Source organism: Artemia franciscana, chromosome 1 (genome assembly GCF_032884065.1).
Source record: "Artemia franciscana chromosome 1, ASM3288406v1, whole genome shotgun sequence".
NCBI lineage: Eukaryota > Metazoa > Arthropoda > Branchiopoda > Anostraca > Artemiidae > Artemia > Artemia franciscana.
The window spans coordinates 27,701,252-27,719,259 of NC_088863.1; the positions used below are offsets into that span (position 1 = coordinate 27,701,252).

Consider the following 18,008-nt stretch of genomic DNA (forward strand, 5'->3'; position numbering starts at 1 on the left):
TGAATGCATGACGGATATTAGAAAATGCATCAGAACTGACAAATTCAAACCAAAAGGATAGTAAAATCTAATTTAAATCAACAAAGACTGATTTTTATTTGCGTTCAGTAAAGCTTTGACTAAAGACATTAAAATACCGCTCTCCCTTTCAATAGATTTACGTCGATACGATACGACACGATACAAAACCAAAAAATCATTCATTTTGCCAACATTCCCGTCTATGATGCTCAAATCATCAGCATAGTTTAAGTCTAGAAGAGATTCACTTCCCCATTTGATTCCTTGACCTAAAATAGCCTCTGTTATGCTCCTTAGAACAAATCTATCAAAATAGTTTACGTAAATCGGGATAGAGCTTAACTCTGTCTACCTCTTGGTTCAGTCAGCTACTACCCTCATTTTCTGCCTTAATTGCAGAAACTTCATTGTGTACATAACGCTAATCAATTTAACGTTAACTGGTATACCATACAAGAATAGGACCTTTGAAAGAGTAAAGAATAGGAATAAGCCCTTGCTCAAAATCTGTAAGACTGAAGACTAAGGTAGTCTGATGACTTTGGCACTTCTCAATTATTAATCGAAGAGTAAAAATTTGATCAATGTATCGTCTACTCTTTCTGATACAATACTGTCCTTCTCTTCAAATTTTGTCTAAAGCATCTCTAATTCTAGAAAACTATCATAATACGAATTAATTTACTTTCTCAGAAAACAAAGATGATGCCTATAATTACCACAGTTGCTTATGCACTTAGTATTAGCAAGTAAAAAATCAAGTAATTTTATTGCCCAAAAATTCCCATTGAATTAAAATGGAGTATAAGAAAGGAAAAAGAAAAGCAAAGTCAAACTAGGGAACATCACCAAACGTGTTTACATATTATGTACATTAGCAAAACTACTAGCACAAGATGGTTAGCCATTGGTTTGCTCTTCCCTTAGCGTCTTTCATAAAATTCTCGGTGACAAGGCTAACTCCAACTTCCAGATCGGATACACCATAATTAGGCATGATATAGAAGCTACTCGTCCATGGTGGATGTCTTAGAAGGAACTTCGCGACTAAAAAAAATAGAACTCTTACTTTTGCACACTGAGCAGACGACAGGTATTTACAAAAGAGTGCTATATACTATACATGTGGGAGGGAAATAGCATTGCACAGCGACGCAAGATATTTACGGCAGAAGCGATGTCTTTTACCAATAATTGACCGATACGTAGTCCGGATTTCTACTTCTACGTGGCGCAGAAACAGCATCCCGGCGGAGAAAATGCTTTGACCAATTGGTAAGCCAAGGCAAGTAGTATTCTCAGATGGTTTCACAACTGACTCGCCCAGAGGGATTTATTCTTCGCAGTGCTCCGAATTGAAAAACAATACAGCAGATTTTGACAGATTAAACGACAAACCTACGTTATTTTATTCCCTATTCAACACATCAGAATTCTTCGATAGTCGAGAAGTGGACCTGTTCAAATTAAACAAGTCGTCAGCATACATAATCAGCGAAACATCAATCCGTTTTGAAACACAGGAAGTAGGTACTTGGGCTTGCGCCGGCAGAACACTATCGTTGTACAAATTTGGAGACAAACCAAACCTTGCCTGACTCTTTTACGGACCAGATTTGAGGGTATTTTGATTTGCGCTCTAAGGTTATTGTACATGTAATATAATACTCTGACAATAAACAAAATTAGCCCTTGTTTATATTCTTCTAGAAGGATCTGCGCGTGCACCAACGAGTCAAAAGCCCGGCTCACTTCAAAAGAGCCAATAAGTAGTGGATCACCCGTTGCCTCAAGATCAGACAGAATAGTAGCAAGGACGAACAGAGCATCAGCAAAACCGAACCCTACCTTAACCAACCTGGTGGTTTGGTATTTGGCAACATTGTCTAACATTTGGGAATATAAGCATTCCTAGAAGCTGTGCATAAAACTAGCGACACCGTAGTTGGGAAATACAAGGAGCATATGTTACCTGGATTCCATTTTTTCAGGATGGGTGTAAGTTATCCTGTAAAGAAAACATCGGGTACAGAGCCAACTATAAATAAACTCTCTCTGTACAGTCATTTTCTAGATTCGTGCGATGCTACTTGAGGGCTTTCTCAAATTTCCGTTTTGTGTGTACACGGAGACGATTCAACACACCTAATATAGGACGAACACTTGCACTCTCCGATTATAACACATTACAGTTTTGACAACAGAGTAGTTTTGAGGCCCTTTGCAAGAACTCGCACTGCTTTCGAGAATCACTTATCCGATTCTTCTTTGCTGTAGTTTGTAGGAAGTTAAACATTAGCAATCACAAGGTTCCCAACCCTTATAGCCATATGGTTATAAGCGGTATGAAGACTCTCGGAATCAACGGCATAACTAAATGCGATCGCTAGGCCTCCCACGTTGACAAGACTTGGCTGGTACAAAATAAAATGTATGGTTGTCTCAATACCTGAGTAGGCTGAGGCTATCATTTGTCAGAAAATATTCTTGGATGCACAGAATATCACTACGCCGACATAGTTCTTCAAATACGGAGATTCTGTAAGGTAAACCTCCATTCATATTCCAAGACAAAATCCAAGTATTCTGTTCATTCTCCGGAGCACTTTTGTTTTCCGATTAGTATTTTCATCTCAGGGCATTGGAATGACGGACATGTATGTTTCGTCGAGTTACATGTGGCACATCCAATTGGTTAGGTGCAAGGGGTACTAAAATTTGACGTATGACCTTGGACACTGCAACATGGACAAGTCTGGGGACTGGAGCATGCCGCTGCAATGAGACCCTGGAAATTATAGCATCGTTTTTAGAGGTACGCACATTTTTAAACCAGAAAACGTTCAAAATCTAGTTTTGGTGGGCTTTTCACAGCCAGATCTAGCTGATAACGGGAGAAAAGTACAACTTATAGGTTCGACTAGCACCACACTGCTCTACCCTTTCGCAACCTGAAACGCAGGCTTTCACCGTTTCGGCATCATATGTGAATGGAATGCTTTTGATCATGCCTATAAACGCTAGAGATTTTACCTTAGCTTTTACACTTATGGACTTCTGGTTGATAGAATGAGTGATGCTGTCTGCCTTGTCCTTCGTATTAACAACAAGCCTTAATACAGATCGGTTTCTATTCAATTCAACATCATCAACCGATAGGTCTTCTCCGTCCATGCTCGTAAGAAATAGTTTTTGTTCTTCTGGTTTGTTAATAAGAGGTGGCTTCTTCAGAACTGCAGAATAGGGTAGTCGGTAATGTCTATCTGGGTCGGGATTAGGTTGGCTTCCGTCACTTATAGGATTGCTGGGCGGTCCTGGGAGTGGAACTTGGTTGTAACGCTAGAGAAAGCCCGAAAACTGCCATCGCGTTTCATTCACCGACAACATATTGCTAGAAAGCCCGAAAACTGCCATCGCGTTTTATTCGCCGACAACATAATGCAGGCACCTACTTCTGCTCTTCTGGCCTGTATTTCTTAGGGATCAGGTATAACGAACTTGGGGAGTTCTATCCTTTCTTTCTCGCATCGTACAAATAGCTTAGAAATATCGATAAAATTATCCTCATCTTGCATGTATTTCGTAAATTGGTCACCAGTTTAGCCTCCTTAGTTAGCATTTCTTTTGCCTTTAAAATCGAGTCTCTATCAAAAAATTTCACAACTCGTTTTAAAGACGCTTCCTTTTTTATTCCGACAGCCATTGATCACGATATGTAGTTCAACACAGTATTTAGCATTATAGTCTCTCCTATTCTTGAAACCAGTTTTGCACTTTTACACAGGGATTAATTTGATATTTACTAAGTGAATGCCAGAGTTCTAGCAGGTATAGGATGTACTCCAATAAACAAGGGAAGCGTCAGTTCCCGTTCACATTATCCAAGCGGTTCAGGGAAGGCTCTCCTGGCAGGTACAACGACACATGCGATGGGGGAGCTTCCCCTTTCTTGCTTGTAAATTAGGGTTACGTTAATGTCTTATTAAACCGCTTTTCATCTACACTCATTGAATGATCAAAGTTAACAATATTGCTTAATCTCTTACTGTACTCAACGTCAGTAGTTGGGCAATCCAATTCGATTCAGATTTAAATCGAGTTTATGTCCTCACAGTTCAAAGATCAAATCAATACTGTTCAATACTATTATAGTTCAATAGACCAAATCAATTACCTTTCTTATGGGTGGGTTTTCCAAAAGGTTTTGCTAGGTTCATTTTTGCTATCATTTTCGTAAACTTCAGTAATCTAACCCTAACTTCAAAATTACCACATTAAAAAAAAAAAACTCATTTATCCAGCTATCAGCAGCTGGAGCCTTATTTATTTAATACTTTTAGAACTTTCACTAATTTTTCATCGCAAATAGATTGTCATTCATATCTAAAGTTTCATATCTAAAGAGTCTTTAACGCTTTAGCGCATTTCGACATGTTTTGTTCATCTCTCTGTTCTCGTTTCTCATTACTAATTTTGGCATTCTTCCTATCTTTAACGGGTATAAATCCAGATTGACTGTTTTTTCTAATCTTTTTTTATATCAATCCAATATTTTACTATTGTTCCGTCTGATTCCATCTTTCTGATATATAGTAATTTTATCCCTGGCCCTTTCTACCCTTGCACCACTTTCTCTACTTTCTTTTTATTTCTCTTATTTTCACTTTTAATTGATATAAATCCAATTCAAGTCAGTAGTATAGAAAATGTGTGTTCTGCCTCACCTAAATCACCCCATTAATTTACACCATTTTCAGTCCGTTTTACATCATTTTAACATCAAATATGGCATATTTTGAATATTTCTCATCCCTAAATTCAACATGAAAACAGGTCCTTGGAAATCAAATTTGGTCTCATTTTTCTACTTTTTCACAATATAAACACGGGTTCTAGACACCACCTAGATCACCCCGTCAATTTACCCCATTTTCGTTTGAATTCACGCCAATTTAAATGAAAATTTCCAACATTTTTACAGTTTCCCATCCCGAGCCTTAAGACCAAAACAGGTCTTGTGAAATAAGAGTTTAACGGTATTCCATTATTCCTATACTACCGATAAAATGTAATAATTTAATATTCAGTCGATAGTTCGATATCAATATCTAGATAATTTATTTTTTCTTTATCTTTTCTTTCAATAACCTTTAAAATCATACCTTTATCTATGTTTTATTAATTTTTTTGAAGATTGGCTGCTTTAGAATCAAAATTCTTAGGCGCAAATAGATTAACCATTTAAAATCAATAATAGATCACCTTTAAAATCAATAATAATAACGAGTTTCTTTCCAAATTCAGTTGTAATATATTTCATTCCTGTAATCGTGCATTCCATTCCAATGTCTAAGTCTTCTTTCCTAATAGTTCGATTATATTTATTTTCCATTTTCATTTCGCGTAAGAGTTTCTCCATTTATTAGTTGCTAATTCTATTAAACAAATTTCAAAATAGAAAATAATTTACATATTAATATATAATTTACTAACAATGATCTCCATGATTGCTTTTCTGTCTGATAATATAACGCAGTAAATGTTATATGGATTAGCAGGTGCTTGATCTAATAAAAGTATTTTTTCTGTATCTGCAGTAGATCCACTTAGATAAATATTCAATTCTTGCTTTGAAACATCAAAACAAAATAAAGAATGTTTTAAAATCACTGTAACTTACAATTGTTGTGCTATTAAATTTTTATGTTTACATTATAACTGTAAAAATCGCTGATAAGTTATAGAATAATCTTCATTAATCACTGGAATTACATTTAAAATCTTCTTGTTGATAATTATACCCATTTACTCTCACTTCAATTCTTTTAGTATTCATATGGTCAAATACCATATTTTTTGCGTATAACTGTTATCTTTTTCAAATTTCTGTAACACAACAACAATTTTAGTTGCATTATCGCGTTCACTGACTACCCTCCATTTTAATTCCTTATGCGATTTATTATCACTTTTATAAGTATTACACACTTCTCATCTTAAGTTAAATTGCCCTTTCCTAATCCAGCTTTTAATTGTTCCACCTTCTTCGTTAATCTAGCTTCTAATTGAGTCGCTATGGGTAAATTGGGATATAATACGGGTAACATCCATGATGAATGCATTACATCTACTGTAAAATTTTTGGCTCCAGATTTTATAATTGTAATGAAAAAGTCGTTTCTTTTTAATATAATTTGATGTAAAACCCGTCTAGAAACACGATGAATATCTTGAGAAAATCCAAGTAATTGTGATAATGGTAAATACAGACTAACCATGTGGCTTTCTTTGGTTTTATTCAATCTTTTAAATAGATCCCTATTAAAAGCGTTATTTTGTTTTATTGTAATGGTCACATCACCTACTGCAGCAGGTGTAAAAGTACTTTCAAAATCATTTTCGGCTTTAAAAAAGCAACGGATTGGGTTTTACCTTCATTCCAAAACTTATTAGTAGCTGTGCTTCGACTATATTCATTTGAAAATTCAAATAAATTTTTAGTAGTAGCCGTTATACCTGCATAACCAATACTTTCAATACATTCTCCATTGATAATATATTCAGAATTTCTGAATAAATTAAATCCATTATTTATCAAAGTAGCTTCATCATTATTTTGCATATTTGTTCCATCCAATCGTGTTATTTTCACTTTTGCACAAAGGTAACTATTACTTTGAATAATACAAGATTCCATATTTTTTAAAATTAAATTATAATTTAATTATTAAGATACATTCACATCGTTTTCTCTAATTTCTGTATATTACATATTTGGTTTTAGAATCATCGATAAAAGGCTTTTCAAATATTTCCAAATAAGGAGCAACAACTAGATTCACTGCCATTTATATACGAAAAAAATTAAATAAATTTTAAAAGATTTTTCAACGGTGGAGGCGGATCTTCGTATGCCACTGAGGGTGTCAACAGGAGCATCACAGGGGATGTAGTTTAAGTATCTTCCCAAAATCACAGCATCAAATAAGCATTTCCTCTGTTCATCAAGATGTTTATTGAAATACATCTAATTATTTGAAACTATATCTTTTAGAGATCTCACACCATTCAACTCTTTCTGATTATAATCTATCCAATCTTTTCTATATTCAATCGCTCTATTTTTAAATAATTCCATTCGAGGTTTAATCATTGTATTATACATTGAACGAGCTTTCATCTCTTATATTTTTATCGACTTTTATTATGGATAAATTTTACTAAATAATTTCATGAAACTTTTTAAATTAAAAAAATATTCAATATTCTCTCCCTTCAGATCAATTAATCTACCTAATTGATCAGTTATTGTCGTTTTTAGCGTGTTGATATATTCGTTTCGATTGATTGGAAGATATTGCCTTTGTATAGAAATCTCACAGAGTAGCGTCCCAAGTTTTGTTTTTGGAGCAAAACTCCGGATCACATCAGAGGCTTTATTCTGGTTCACAATAGAGATATGTAGTAATGAGCAGTGAATATGTATTTTACCAACATTTTTTGTAATGTTAAGAGCTCTAGTACCTTCATTATATTTACTACTTATTTCAGCTTCATTTTTAAATCCTAAATACAACATTAAACCGAAATTTATAATTCTCTTTCAAAATAATAACAAAGTTCATTGTTGGTACATCTTTTTAATGATTGGGCATCGATCTAGGGATGAATTGAAATAACGAGTTAAGAAATAATTTAAATCCTCTTCATCATTCAACCCATTGGTATTAACAACGTTAACCCATTGATCCTTATTTTTTTCACTGTATTCAAACATATTGTTTTCACATTAATCACTAATATCATACAATGAGTACCATAGTTTACATTGAGATAAAGCTATCATAATCAGTGGTTTGATCTAACGGGATCGAATTGCTTGTATAAGACTGTTCGATTTCACTTTTGTTACCACCAATAATAATCAAAACCATTTAATAGAAAAGTATTTTTCTACATAAAATTAAAACTTTGAGGTGACTGCTGTAAATAGTACTTTATTCATTTGCCTTAAAAATATTATTTTTGGATAATAAATCGAGCAGGTTAATAGCTTCATTTCTCACGGCATCATATGTATTTCCGGCAGCTTGCTACCTAGCAAACTATATATTTTTTCAATCATATCATTTTCGTTAATGCAAATCCCATATCCTTGCTGAGGTTGTATAAAATCAAAGTTATCTTTAATAACTTTTGATCTTCTTCTGTAGATTTTTAAGAAGTGAGACTTTTTTCTAATTTACTAAATCCTACACCTTTCATCTTTTCTCCTTGTCTTTGATTATGTTTTCCTGATTCATCTATTGTCTCTTTTAAATATTGATAATTGTCTAAATAAAAACTATGTATTTGAAAATAGTTTTCATTAGGATCATATTCCTCATTGTTTCCTCTCAGAAGCTCTTCATCTATCCTAGAATTGAAATTTGAAATGAAATTAGCTTATTTGGGGGTCAAATGGCGGGACTTGAGTAAGATTGACTGCTTGATTGTAAACTTGATGCATTGCTTAAAGATTGATCTAATCGTTGCAGTCGTACTCTGAAATTTATGTGATTTTCATGTAATTTATAATTTCATGTAATCATATTTGTATTTTTATCTTCTGCTTCAGCGATTAGAGCAGCTGACTTTTCAGCATTGTCACGAAATCCAGCTTGCTCTAAGGGGCGTTCTTGAACTATATTTCCTTGTATTTCTCTACTTTTCACTATACTCAATGGTAATTTATTCAACTTCGTAGGATTTATTTATGGAATGAAAGTTTTTATTGAATAACTTTCGAGAGTTCGTTTTCGTAAAACCACTAATAATGAGTTCACCAGTTTTATCTAACAGGTCATACACTATAGGGGTAATATGTTTCACAGCAGATATATGATACCCTTCAGTTGTATAATTTCAACAGCAACACCTTACTTTTCAACAACACCCTTAATTTTATTAATTCTAACCAAATCACCAATATTGAATTTGATTATCGATGTTTTTTCCTTTTTTATTCGCTTCTATTGGTTTCATTTTAATGGATCGATGATAAGAATTGTTAGAATTGTCAACGAAAGGGGGTAATACATCTATCCAATGTTTTGTGTTGTTATTAGAAAAATATTTCCGTTATATCTCTTTGATTGTTCTATTAAACCGTTCAACAGTTTGAGCTTTCAAAGGAGAGCCAATGAATTTCACGACTATTAAAAAATACTTGAATTTTTTCATAACAAATTCCTTGTCTCTATATGTTTGTAATCTCTTAGATTTTCTATTTTTGAATAAACCCGTAAAAGTATTAATAATTTACTCACCCATTATATCCGTTAATGGAATGCACCCAGCATATCTACTAAGGAATTGATGACTGTAAGAGAATAATTAAAATTATTATTTTCACTTTTATACTGCTACACATCAACCAAATATGCTTGATAAGCTGGATTGTGTAAAGAATAGCAATTTTGATTTGCAATGCTTCTTTGATTTTAGTATTTAGTACTTGATACAGTAAAATAATGTTCTTTTAATTTTCTATGTAAATCATCAATTCTTGAAAAGTTTGAATAACGTTCTAACCGTTTGAATAACGAGTTCTAAACGTTTGTTTTCTACATTACTCTTGCTAGTACAATACCTCTTCCTTTTTTCCGGGGTTTTTGCTCATTGCTTCCTTAAAAAAAATATGTTTCTTGCAACCACTAATTGTACACATACCGTTAATCATTGGCATTTCATTTCTTTTTGAAACCGTCCGAGTTAATGACATGGTTTCAGTAATCTTGTTACGTCGCATACAATAAATCTCCAATTATTACAGATTTGAATTATTGAACATATTAATAAACACTAACAGACTTCTATGTTCTCAAGAAAGTCTCAAGAGCAGTAAATAACAAGCAACAAATTAACCCTTGAATATTTTCTAGAATTGAAATTTTGTTTAATAAAATCGGCTCCTTATATGAGGATGACATTGCAAAAGTGATTAAAATTTATTTACAATGAAAATCCAAATTCGTCATGATAGAGATCAATTACCGCATTATACAATAAATGAATTGCGGTCATTTGCCAAAAACCATAATCTAAAGATTATTGGCAAAATTATTAGAATATTCAAAACCATCAACGATCTTCTTAATGATAAAATATCATTGTGTGATTACTATATTAAATGGTTACGAAATGTAAAAAGAGAAAAGGACAAAAAGCAGTATCACTACAACACTGAGCCTGAATTAAAAGTAAAATTAGAAAATGAAATCAAAAAAAAGAATAAAATTATTTCAGATTTAATAACTTCAACTTAATAGGTTACAAAATCAAGATATTACTCAATTTTTAAAAATCAAAAAAGGTTTCAAGTGCAGCAAATTATAATGAAGTAAAGAATAAAGTAAAAACAATTGTAATAATCAAACAGAAGTCAATAAAATGATGTTGATAAAAATTGACAATTCATTCGAGATGTAACTGGTAGAGAGAGTTTTCAAAAAGAACGGAATATTGACATTTCGAATTTATTTATAAATAAGAAAAAAAACAAGAGAAGTTCCAGATATCCCAGAGTATATGTTTAAAGAAAAAGAACACGATAATAATACAAGTATTCAATGGAATAGACATTTTTTTTTACCGTTAATATTTAAATAAATCCAAATGGAACTGATTTTGGACCACTTTTTGTCTCTGTTGTTAGAAATTTAAACAATAGAATGAATGATAGAGATAACTATAGAGTTCAATTTACAACATGTGTAATATTTTATCCTCAGAAGGATAATGAAAAACTCGAATCTATCCATTATCATAGCTATTGCTTGATTTTTAATAAAATGGTGACATCGAGCAAAGCCATTTAAATAATAATCACAGGAATATACACACATTAGTCATAGAGATTACATCCGATCAGGCTTAAAACTTGAAAGAGACGATGGAATTGATTATCAAATGAAAAGAATACCAAATTAGGTGGAAGATACTTATAAAGATCTACTTGAATTTGTAAGAAATAAAAAAGCTTGCATGAATATAAAAAACAATGATAGTAAATGCTTTCTTTGGTCAATATCACTTTTCTTCGCCTAGCATATGACAGAAATTTTGATAGACTATCAAAATATAAACCTTTTGAAAAAGAATTCGATTTTAAAGGGACTACTAGTTTTCCGATGGATATAAAATTTAAAAACAAACATAATATTAAAATTTGTTTATTTGAAATAAGTGAGAACAAAGTGGTTAGAGTTCATATTCCTTAAACTAAGATGAATGGAAAAACTGCTCTACATGTGATTAATTTACTCTATTTCGATAATCATTATGTTTTAATTAAGGATTTAAGTAAATTGCTAAGAGCTCAAATTACTAAACATATATAGAAAATTTATCTTTGCACCTACTGTGGAATACATTTCACAGAAGAGCAAAAGTTTGAAAAACATTCTAAAAAGGATAACTGTGAAGATCAACACATCATTATGCTAAAAACAGGATCCAAAATTGATTCTAAAAATATATCTAAACAAATGAAAGTACCTTACTGTATTATAGCTGATTTTGAATCGTATAATGAAGAGTTTCGTCAAAAGAAAGGTATAAAGACGATTAAAGTAGCAGAACAAAAGCTACTTGTTTATGGATTCCAAATATGTTGTTCATTTGATACAATATAAAATAAACATTATAAATACTTTGATGAAGATTTTAGCGGGCATTTTGCAACTACCATAACATAATGTTGTACAGAAATAGCCAAACCATATGAAAATAGACAGATAGATTATGGTTATACAAGAACAAGTAAGAGAAAAATGGAATAATACAACAATTAAAAGCTGTCATATTTGTGTGAAAGAAATAGTAGATAAAAAATTTCATTTGGATCATGACCAAATGATTGATAATATACGTGGATTTACTCATGCAAAATGTAATAAAAAAGTTAGAATTCCTAAACATGTCCCTATTTTCATGCTTAATCTAACAAACTATGACTCTAATTTTTTTTTCTTAGAGAATTAGCACCTGATAACGGTATTTTTAATTCAGCGGAGGTTTTATATCGTTTTATAAAACAATAACTGTTAATGAAACCCAATACGAAAAGCGGTTTATGGTTCCATTGTTAGTTCGGCTTTCTGAAAATATAGCTAAATATGAATGTAAAGTAAATTCCATTTGTTTAAGAAATAATTTCAAGTATACTTCTGATGTATTTCAAAATACTGAAGAACTCAAAGAAATAATAAAGGAAGGGATATATCCCTATGAATGTATTTATAGCTAAGAAAAACAATATTACCCTCAATAGACAAGTTTTATTCTAGATTAACAGGAAAAAATATTTTGGAAGAAGAGTATATAAGAGCGAAATCTATTTAGAAATTATTTAAAAAGACTATTAGATTACACTAAATTATACCTAAAAGTGATATTTTAATTTTACCAGATGTCGTTCAAAATTTTATAAATTTATGTTTAAAAAATTACAAACTAGATTCACCACACTTCTTCTCAGCACCAAGACTGACATGAGGAATTTTTGTCAAACACTCTAAAGCTAAAATTCCATTATTTTCTGACGAAGATATGTATACTTTTATTGAAAAAGGAATAAGAAGAGGTGTATCTCAGTGTATGAAAAGATAAGCTAAGGCAAATAATAATTATATCAAAAACTTTAGTCAAACACAATCTTCAAATTATGTAATGTATTTAGATGCTAGTAATTTACACGGTTGGGCAATGTAACAAAATTTACCTGGAAAAAACTTTACCTTTATTAATAAAACCTTCCATCTTAAGAAAAACAACTCAAACTATTACCAAAAGTTAAAAGATTACGTTCAGTCAGAAATGAATAAGGATAATGTAGGAGAGATTTACGAAGTTGATTTAGAATAACCAAGTAAGATAAACAACTTACATAAGGATTTCCCACTAGCTCCTGATTATTTACAATATAAATTAAATACAAATTTAAATATTAAAATAAATTATCTTGCGCATATAAGTATTTAGAATTTGATTTAATAGATGGCTTAGTATTGAAAAAATTACATAGAATACTAGCCTTTACTGAGTCACCCTATTTGAAAGATTCTACCAATCATGACACTAAATTAAGATTAAAGGGAATGAATCTTTTCGAGAGATTTTTTCAGACTGCTTGTCTTGGGAAAACCATGAAACATTTTAAAAAAGAGCTATTATTGAAATATTCACTAGTGATGAACAAAAACAAAAAATAGTTAAAAAACATTTCTTTAGATCGGAAATAATCTTTCACAAGAATTTTTCGGTAGCCAGAATGGCTAAGTAAAAAATAAATCTAGATATACCTATTTATATTGTATTAGCTGTAATAGAGTTATCTAAGTTACTGATGTATGAATTTCATTATGAATACATTAAACCAAAATATAGTGAAAACATTGACTTATGTTATATGGATACGGATAGCTTTATTTATGATATTCGAACTGATGATTTTTATGAAGACATTAAAGCTGACCTCCAAGAAAAATTCAATACTTCAGATCATAAGAATGATAACCCTTATAACTTCCCCGCAGTCAATAAGAAAGTGATAGGTATGATAAAGGATGAATTATCTGGAATAGTAATGTCCGAATTTGTATGTTTAAGATCAAAAGTATATGTTTGTTTAAAAGAGGGTGACGATGAAACCAAGGTAAAAAGAAAATTGAAAGGTATCAAAACGAAATATTGTTAAAGATAAGATAAAATTACAGAATTATAAATATATATTATGTGGAAAAGTGAAAAGCTTATCAGAAACTCAGTATACTTTAAGAGCCAACAAACATAGGATGTTCTTAGAAAAACAAAATAAAAAAGCTCTACACCTTAATGACACGAAAAGAAAGGCTTTGAAAAATAAGGTATACAGGGTACCCTGGGGATTTAATCCCCTGAAACTATTAGCTATAATCTATACAGTTCAGCTGTAAGCTATAACCTTCAAAGCTATAAGCTGTAGGCTGCAAAGCTCAAGCTATAAGCTTCAAATCTATAAACTTCAAAGCTCAAGCTATAAGCTTCAAATCTATATGCTTCAAAGCTATAAGCTCTATAGCTGAAGTTTACTTAGCAAAGTTTTTACCTTGTAAATGTATGGAAAAACACCTAATAAAGTTTAGTAATATGGAAAAAATAAAGATCGTTTTAAGAATAAACCTTTGCTAGCACCTCAATGGCGATTTTGACTATTGGTTTTGGTAACTCTGGATGTGGTAAACCAATTTACTTTTGCCCTTGATTTATGATTACATATAATCTAAAAAGAAAATATCTTTATAATAAACATCTTGAAGAAGATAAATATTAAGATTTAATCATTAACATGAATGTCTTGGAAAAAAATTTGACATCGTTTTTTTTGCGAGTAATGATAAAAGTGATATCACTTATGTAGATGAACTAGATCCCAAGGTTCAAAATTTAGTTATCTTTGACGATTTTGTAACAGAAAAACATTAGAGAAAAATTGAAGATTGATTCGTGAGAGGTAGAAAACGAAATAAATCAATAATCTATATTTCTCTGAGCTATTTTGATATGCCTAAAGTTATAAGTTTAAACTGTAATTATTTTGCAGTTTAAAGTGTTGTAATGCAAAAGAAATTTATAGAGCCAGACCAAACCATGCATCTGACTTGAAAAAAGAAAAAAAAATATATCAACTGTTTTAATGAGGTAACAAAGAATTACGGAGTTTTACTAATTGATTTGAAAACAACTGATGGACCTCTCAAGTACAAAAATAACTTGGATATTTGCTTAATAGAATTTGTACATAATAAATGAGCAAGATTGGAAGCTTACGAAGCAAATATCGGAAGTAAACAAGTAACGGAAGCTGACTATTGGATGATGATAGTAATTTTTATTTACAATTGAGGGTTAACTTATCTAGTAGATCCTAAATCAGTGAAAAAATCTATGAATGTAAAAAATGTGAAAATTATTTTTAATTATTTCAAGGGTGAAGTTGTTAACCAACAAATTCTTACAAATCAGTGTTTAAGTGAGGATTTTAATCGATTAACTAAAATTTATCGACCACCTGAAAATATATTAACTAGCGTTGATGACAAAGGACTATTAGAAAGGCATATCTTAAAAGCAACAAAAGAAGATATTAATGCAGAGAATAGAAGAATTAGAAATGTTGCAAACCTGAAAATTGGGGCAGATGCAGCTAATTTTTCAATTTTATTGGTGTATTCGAAAGGATTTATGCGGATATTTGAACGTTTAGACAATTTCGAAAATGTTATAATAATTATGCTAGAGAAAGAACCCAATGAAGCATTTCAAAAGAGAATGAAAGGAAGGCTGAAGTAATAAATCAAGCCTATGAATTTATTTGTAAAGAGTAATACAAAAATCTTTACCTTAGAATTTTATTTATAAAAAAATTTAATAAATAGAAGAATATACAATTTATTTATCAGAATTTCAAGAAAAAAATGAAAACGTGTTTCGATGCAAAACAAAAATATAAAGTGCGTTTACATTTACAAAAACGTAAATAAAGAATGCGATATTGATCTATCCTACAAACAACTACTTCAAAATTGTCCTAGATTATCGTTCCTATGTGTTCTTGATATATTCTAAATCAATAAAAAAGCTAACTTTATTGAGTACACAATCCATTTATCCCCTCTACACTTTATTGAGTACACAATTAAATCTATCCCCTCTACAAAAAGTAAAAATAAACAGATGTTTTATGAAAGAAGAAAATTGCCGAATTCAAATACAAAATATTATTGTTGGTAAAGAGCCTGTTAAACTATTGCTTAAAAGAAAACAAATGGAACAAACTGAGCAAAGAAAAATAAAAAATGAAGATGTATATATAATTATACCATATCATTAAATAATTCAAAATAGTGGCTTATTTCCACTTTTAATACCATTAGCAGCTGCAATAGGTAAAGCTGCTCTAACAAGTGGTTTAGCTATATTAGGTGCATATGCTGGAAAGAAAATTGTTGATACAATTACTGACTCTTCAAACGGTAAAGGTGAAAGTTCAACATTACCTGGGACTTTACCGAAAGGTCGAGGATTAAAATTACCAGTTACACACAAAATTGTTGTATCTGGATCAGAAGTTTTATTCTGAAAATTCCAAAAACGTGATTGTCCCAAGAAAGTACAATTAAAAGTGGTTAAAATACCTAAACGGCGTGGAAGACCCAAAAACGTTGCTGAAGCTGAGATTTCACAATTCAAAGAATGCTCGCTTCCAAGAAACGGGGGACGCAAGAAAATTACATGATACCGTCGACAAATATTGATGTAATGAATGAATTAGGTCATATTCTTTATTTCGGAGATGTTTTTTCTCGAGATAACTTACAAAGTAAAATAAAGAAAAAAGAATGTGGTGTAATCAATTATGAAGTATGAGATTGCCTGGGATGCATTGGACATGTTATTTCAATGATCCTAATTACCCATTTGTTGAATCTTAAGATTCCTTGGAATTCAACCTGGTAAAGAAATACTCACCTACTTAAAGACTTCAAATAAGTAAATTGCCTATCATTCTACTCAAGTTCGAAATTTTAACGATGTGAATTGTGTTCATTTGTGTGTAGATTTTATAAAAAGAAGATTTAAGAGAATGGATCCACAGAATTTTGTTTAAAGTTTATTTTCAAATATAAATGGAAGGAGAATTAGAAAAGAGATTATTTGTTTATCGCAGAAGTTTTAAGTATTATGAAAATATTAGTATTGCTTTCTTACTATCCAAATTCATATTTAGTGCATCAGGTATATCTGCTTTTGTTGTGTTACCCCTTGCTGCTTTATTTCTTGGGACAGTTCTGATTGAAAAACTTGAAAAATATCTAAGAATAGCAGAAGGAAAGGCTGAGTATAAAGCTACTTATTCATTCTATTTAGAATTGCTTGATATGCATATATCAGACGAATTGATTAATGAAGAAAATATTAAACGAGAAAATGAATTACGCAAAATATTACAGTTTTTTCTTCGTGAAAAATGTATGAAACAAGTAAAATTAAATGATTATAAATATTGCTTGAAGTCTGTAAATTTTAACATATAAATAAACCCCTTTTTTCTTTCTGAACTATATTCGCCAGAAATTTAAAAATACAAACCATCTTTTTTCTTAAGCTATACGAGCGACATGTTACTCATATGCCATCCATCTAACTGAATAATGCGTCGTTACCCAAAGATCCATTTTTTATAGTAGAATGCGTACAGGTTTCTGACGTTACCGTGTCTGACTTGTTAAGCTCTATTAAAGAAGCTGGTTATTATTTAGTTTATGTTTTATTGATAGAAACCCAAAACATAGATAAAGGAAACAGTGTAAACAATTTATCTATAATAGAAAAAAATGAAAACAGAAGAATTATTTGGTATGGTAAAAGAAATGGATAACAGCCCTCAGGCTGTTATTTTCAACGGATAAATTAATAGTATGTACATAAAATAAAGTTTAGTAAAAATAAAATGTTAATTGTTTTGCAAAACCGCTCCCCCAGACTGTTATCCATTTTTAATTTTTTTTGTGTTGGTGATCTAACATCAGCTGGGGCTCTGAGGCAAACTCGCAGAGTTTTTTGTTTGGTGGGAAGCTTGCTTCTTCTTACTCCTCGATCTGGGCCCCCTGGTCCGATCGTATTGACATTATCAACTACAACGAGGAGACTTTCTTTTTGTGTTTCATTTGACAGGCTTTTGATGTGTGTTTAGATTTCTTCCCGGAACTCCGAATAATGGATTCTCTTAGGAAGAAAGCAGGAGCTAACTAAAAGAAAAATTATTTTGTTAATTTGCTTAATGAAACTGATAACTAATAAATGGAAAAACTTTTAAGTGAAATGAATATGAAAAATAAATATAATCGAACAATTAAGAAAGAAGACTTAGATATTGGAATGGAATACACGATTACGAGAATGGT

The 18,008-nt window shown here is 31.2% G+C and overlaps 1 long non-coding RNA gene across 1 annotated transcript; it reads right to left on the minus strand.

Annotated features, from left to right (window-relative positions):
- Positions 1 to 771: 771 nt before the first annotated feature.
- Positions 772 to 17,234, minus strand: LOC136027910 (uncharacterized). The gene is made up of 3 exons (XR_010617692.1): positions 17,194 to 17,234; positions 9,330 to 9,382; positions 772 to 1,068 (listed from the first exon to the last, which is right to left on the minus strand). It is a non-coding gene; the product is annotated as an uncharacterized LOC136027910 (long non-coding RNA).
- Positions 17,235 to 18,008: the final 774 nt, after the last annotated feature.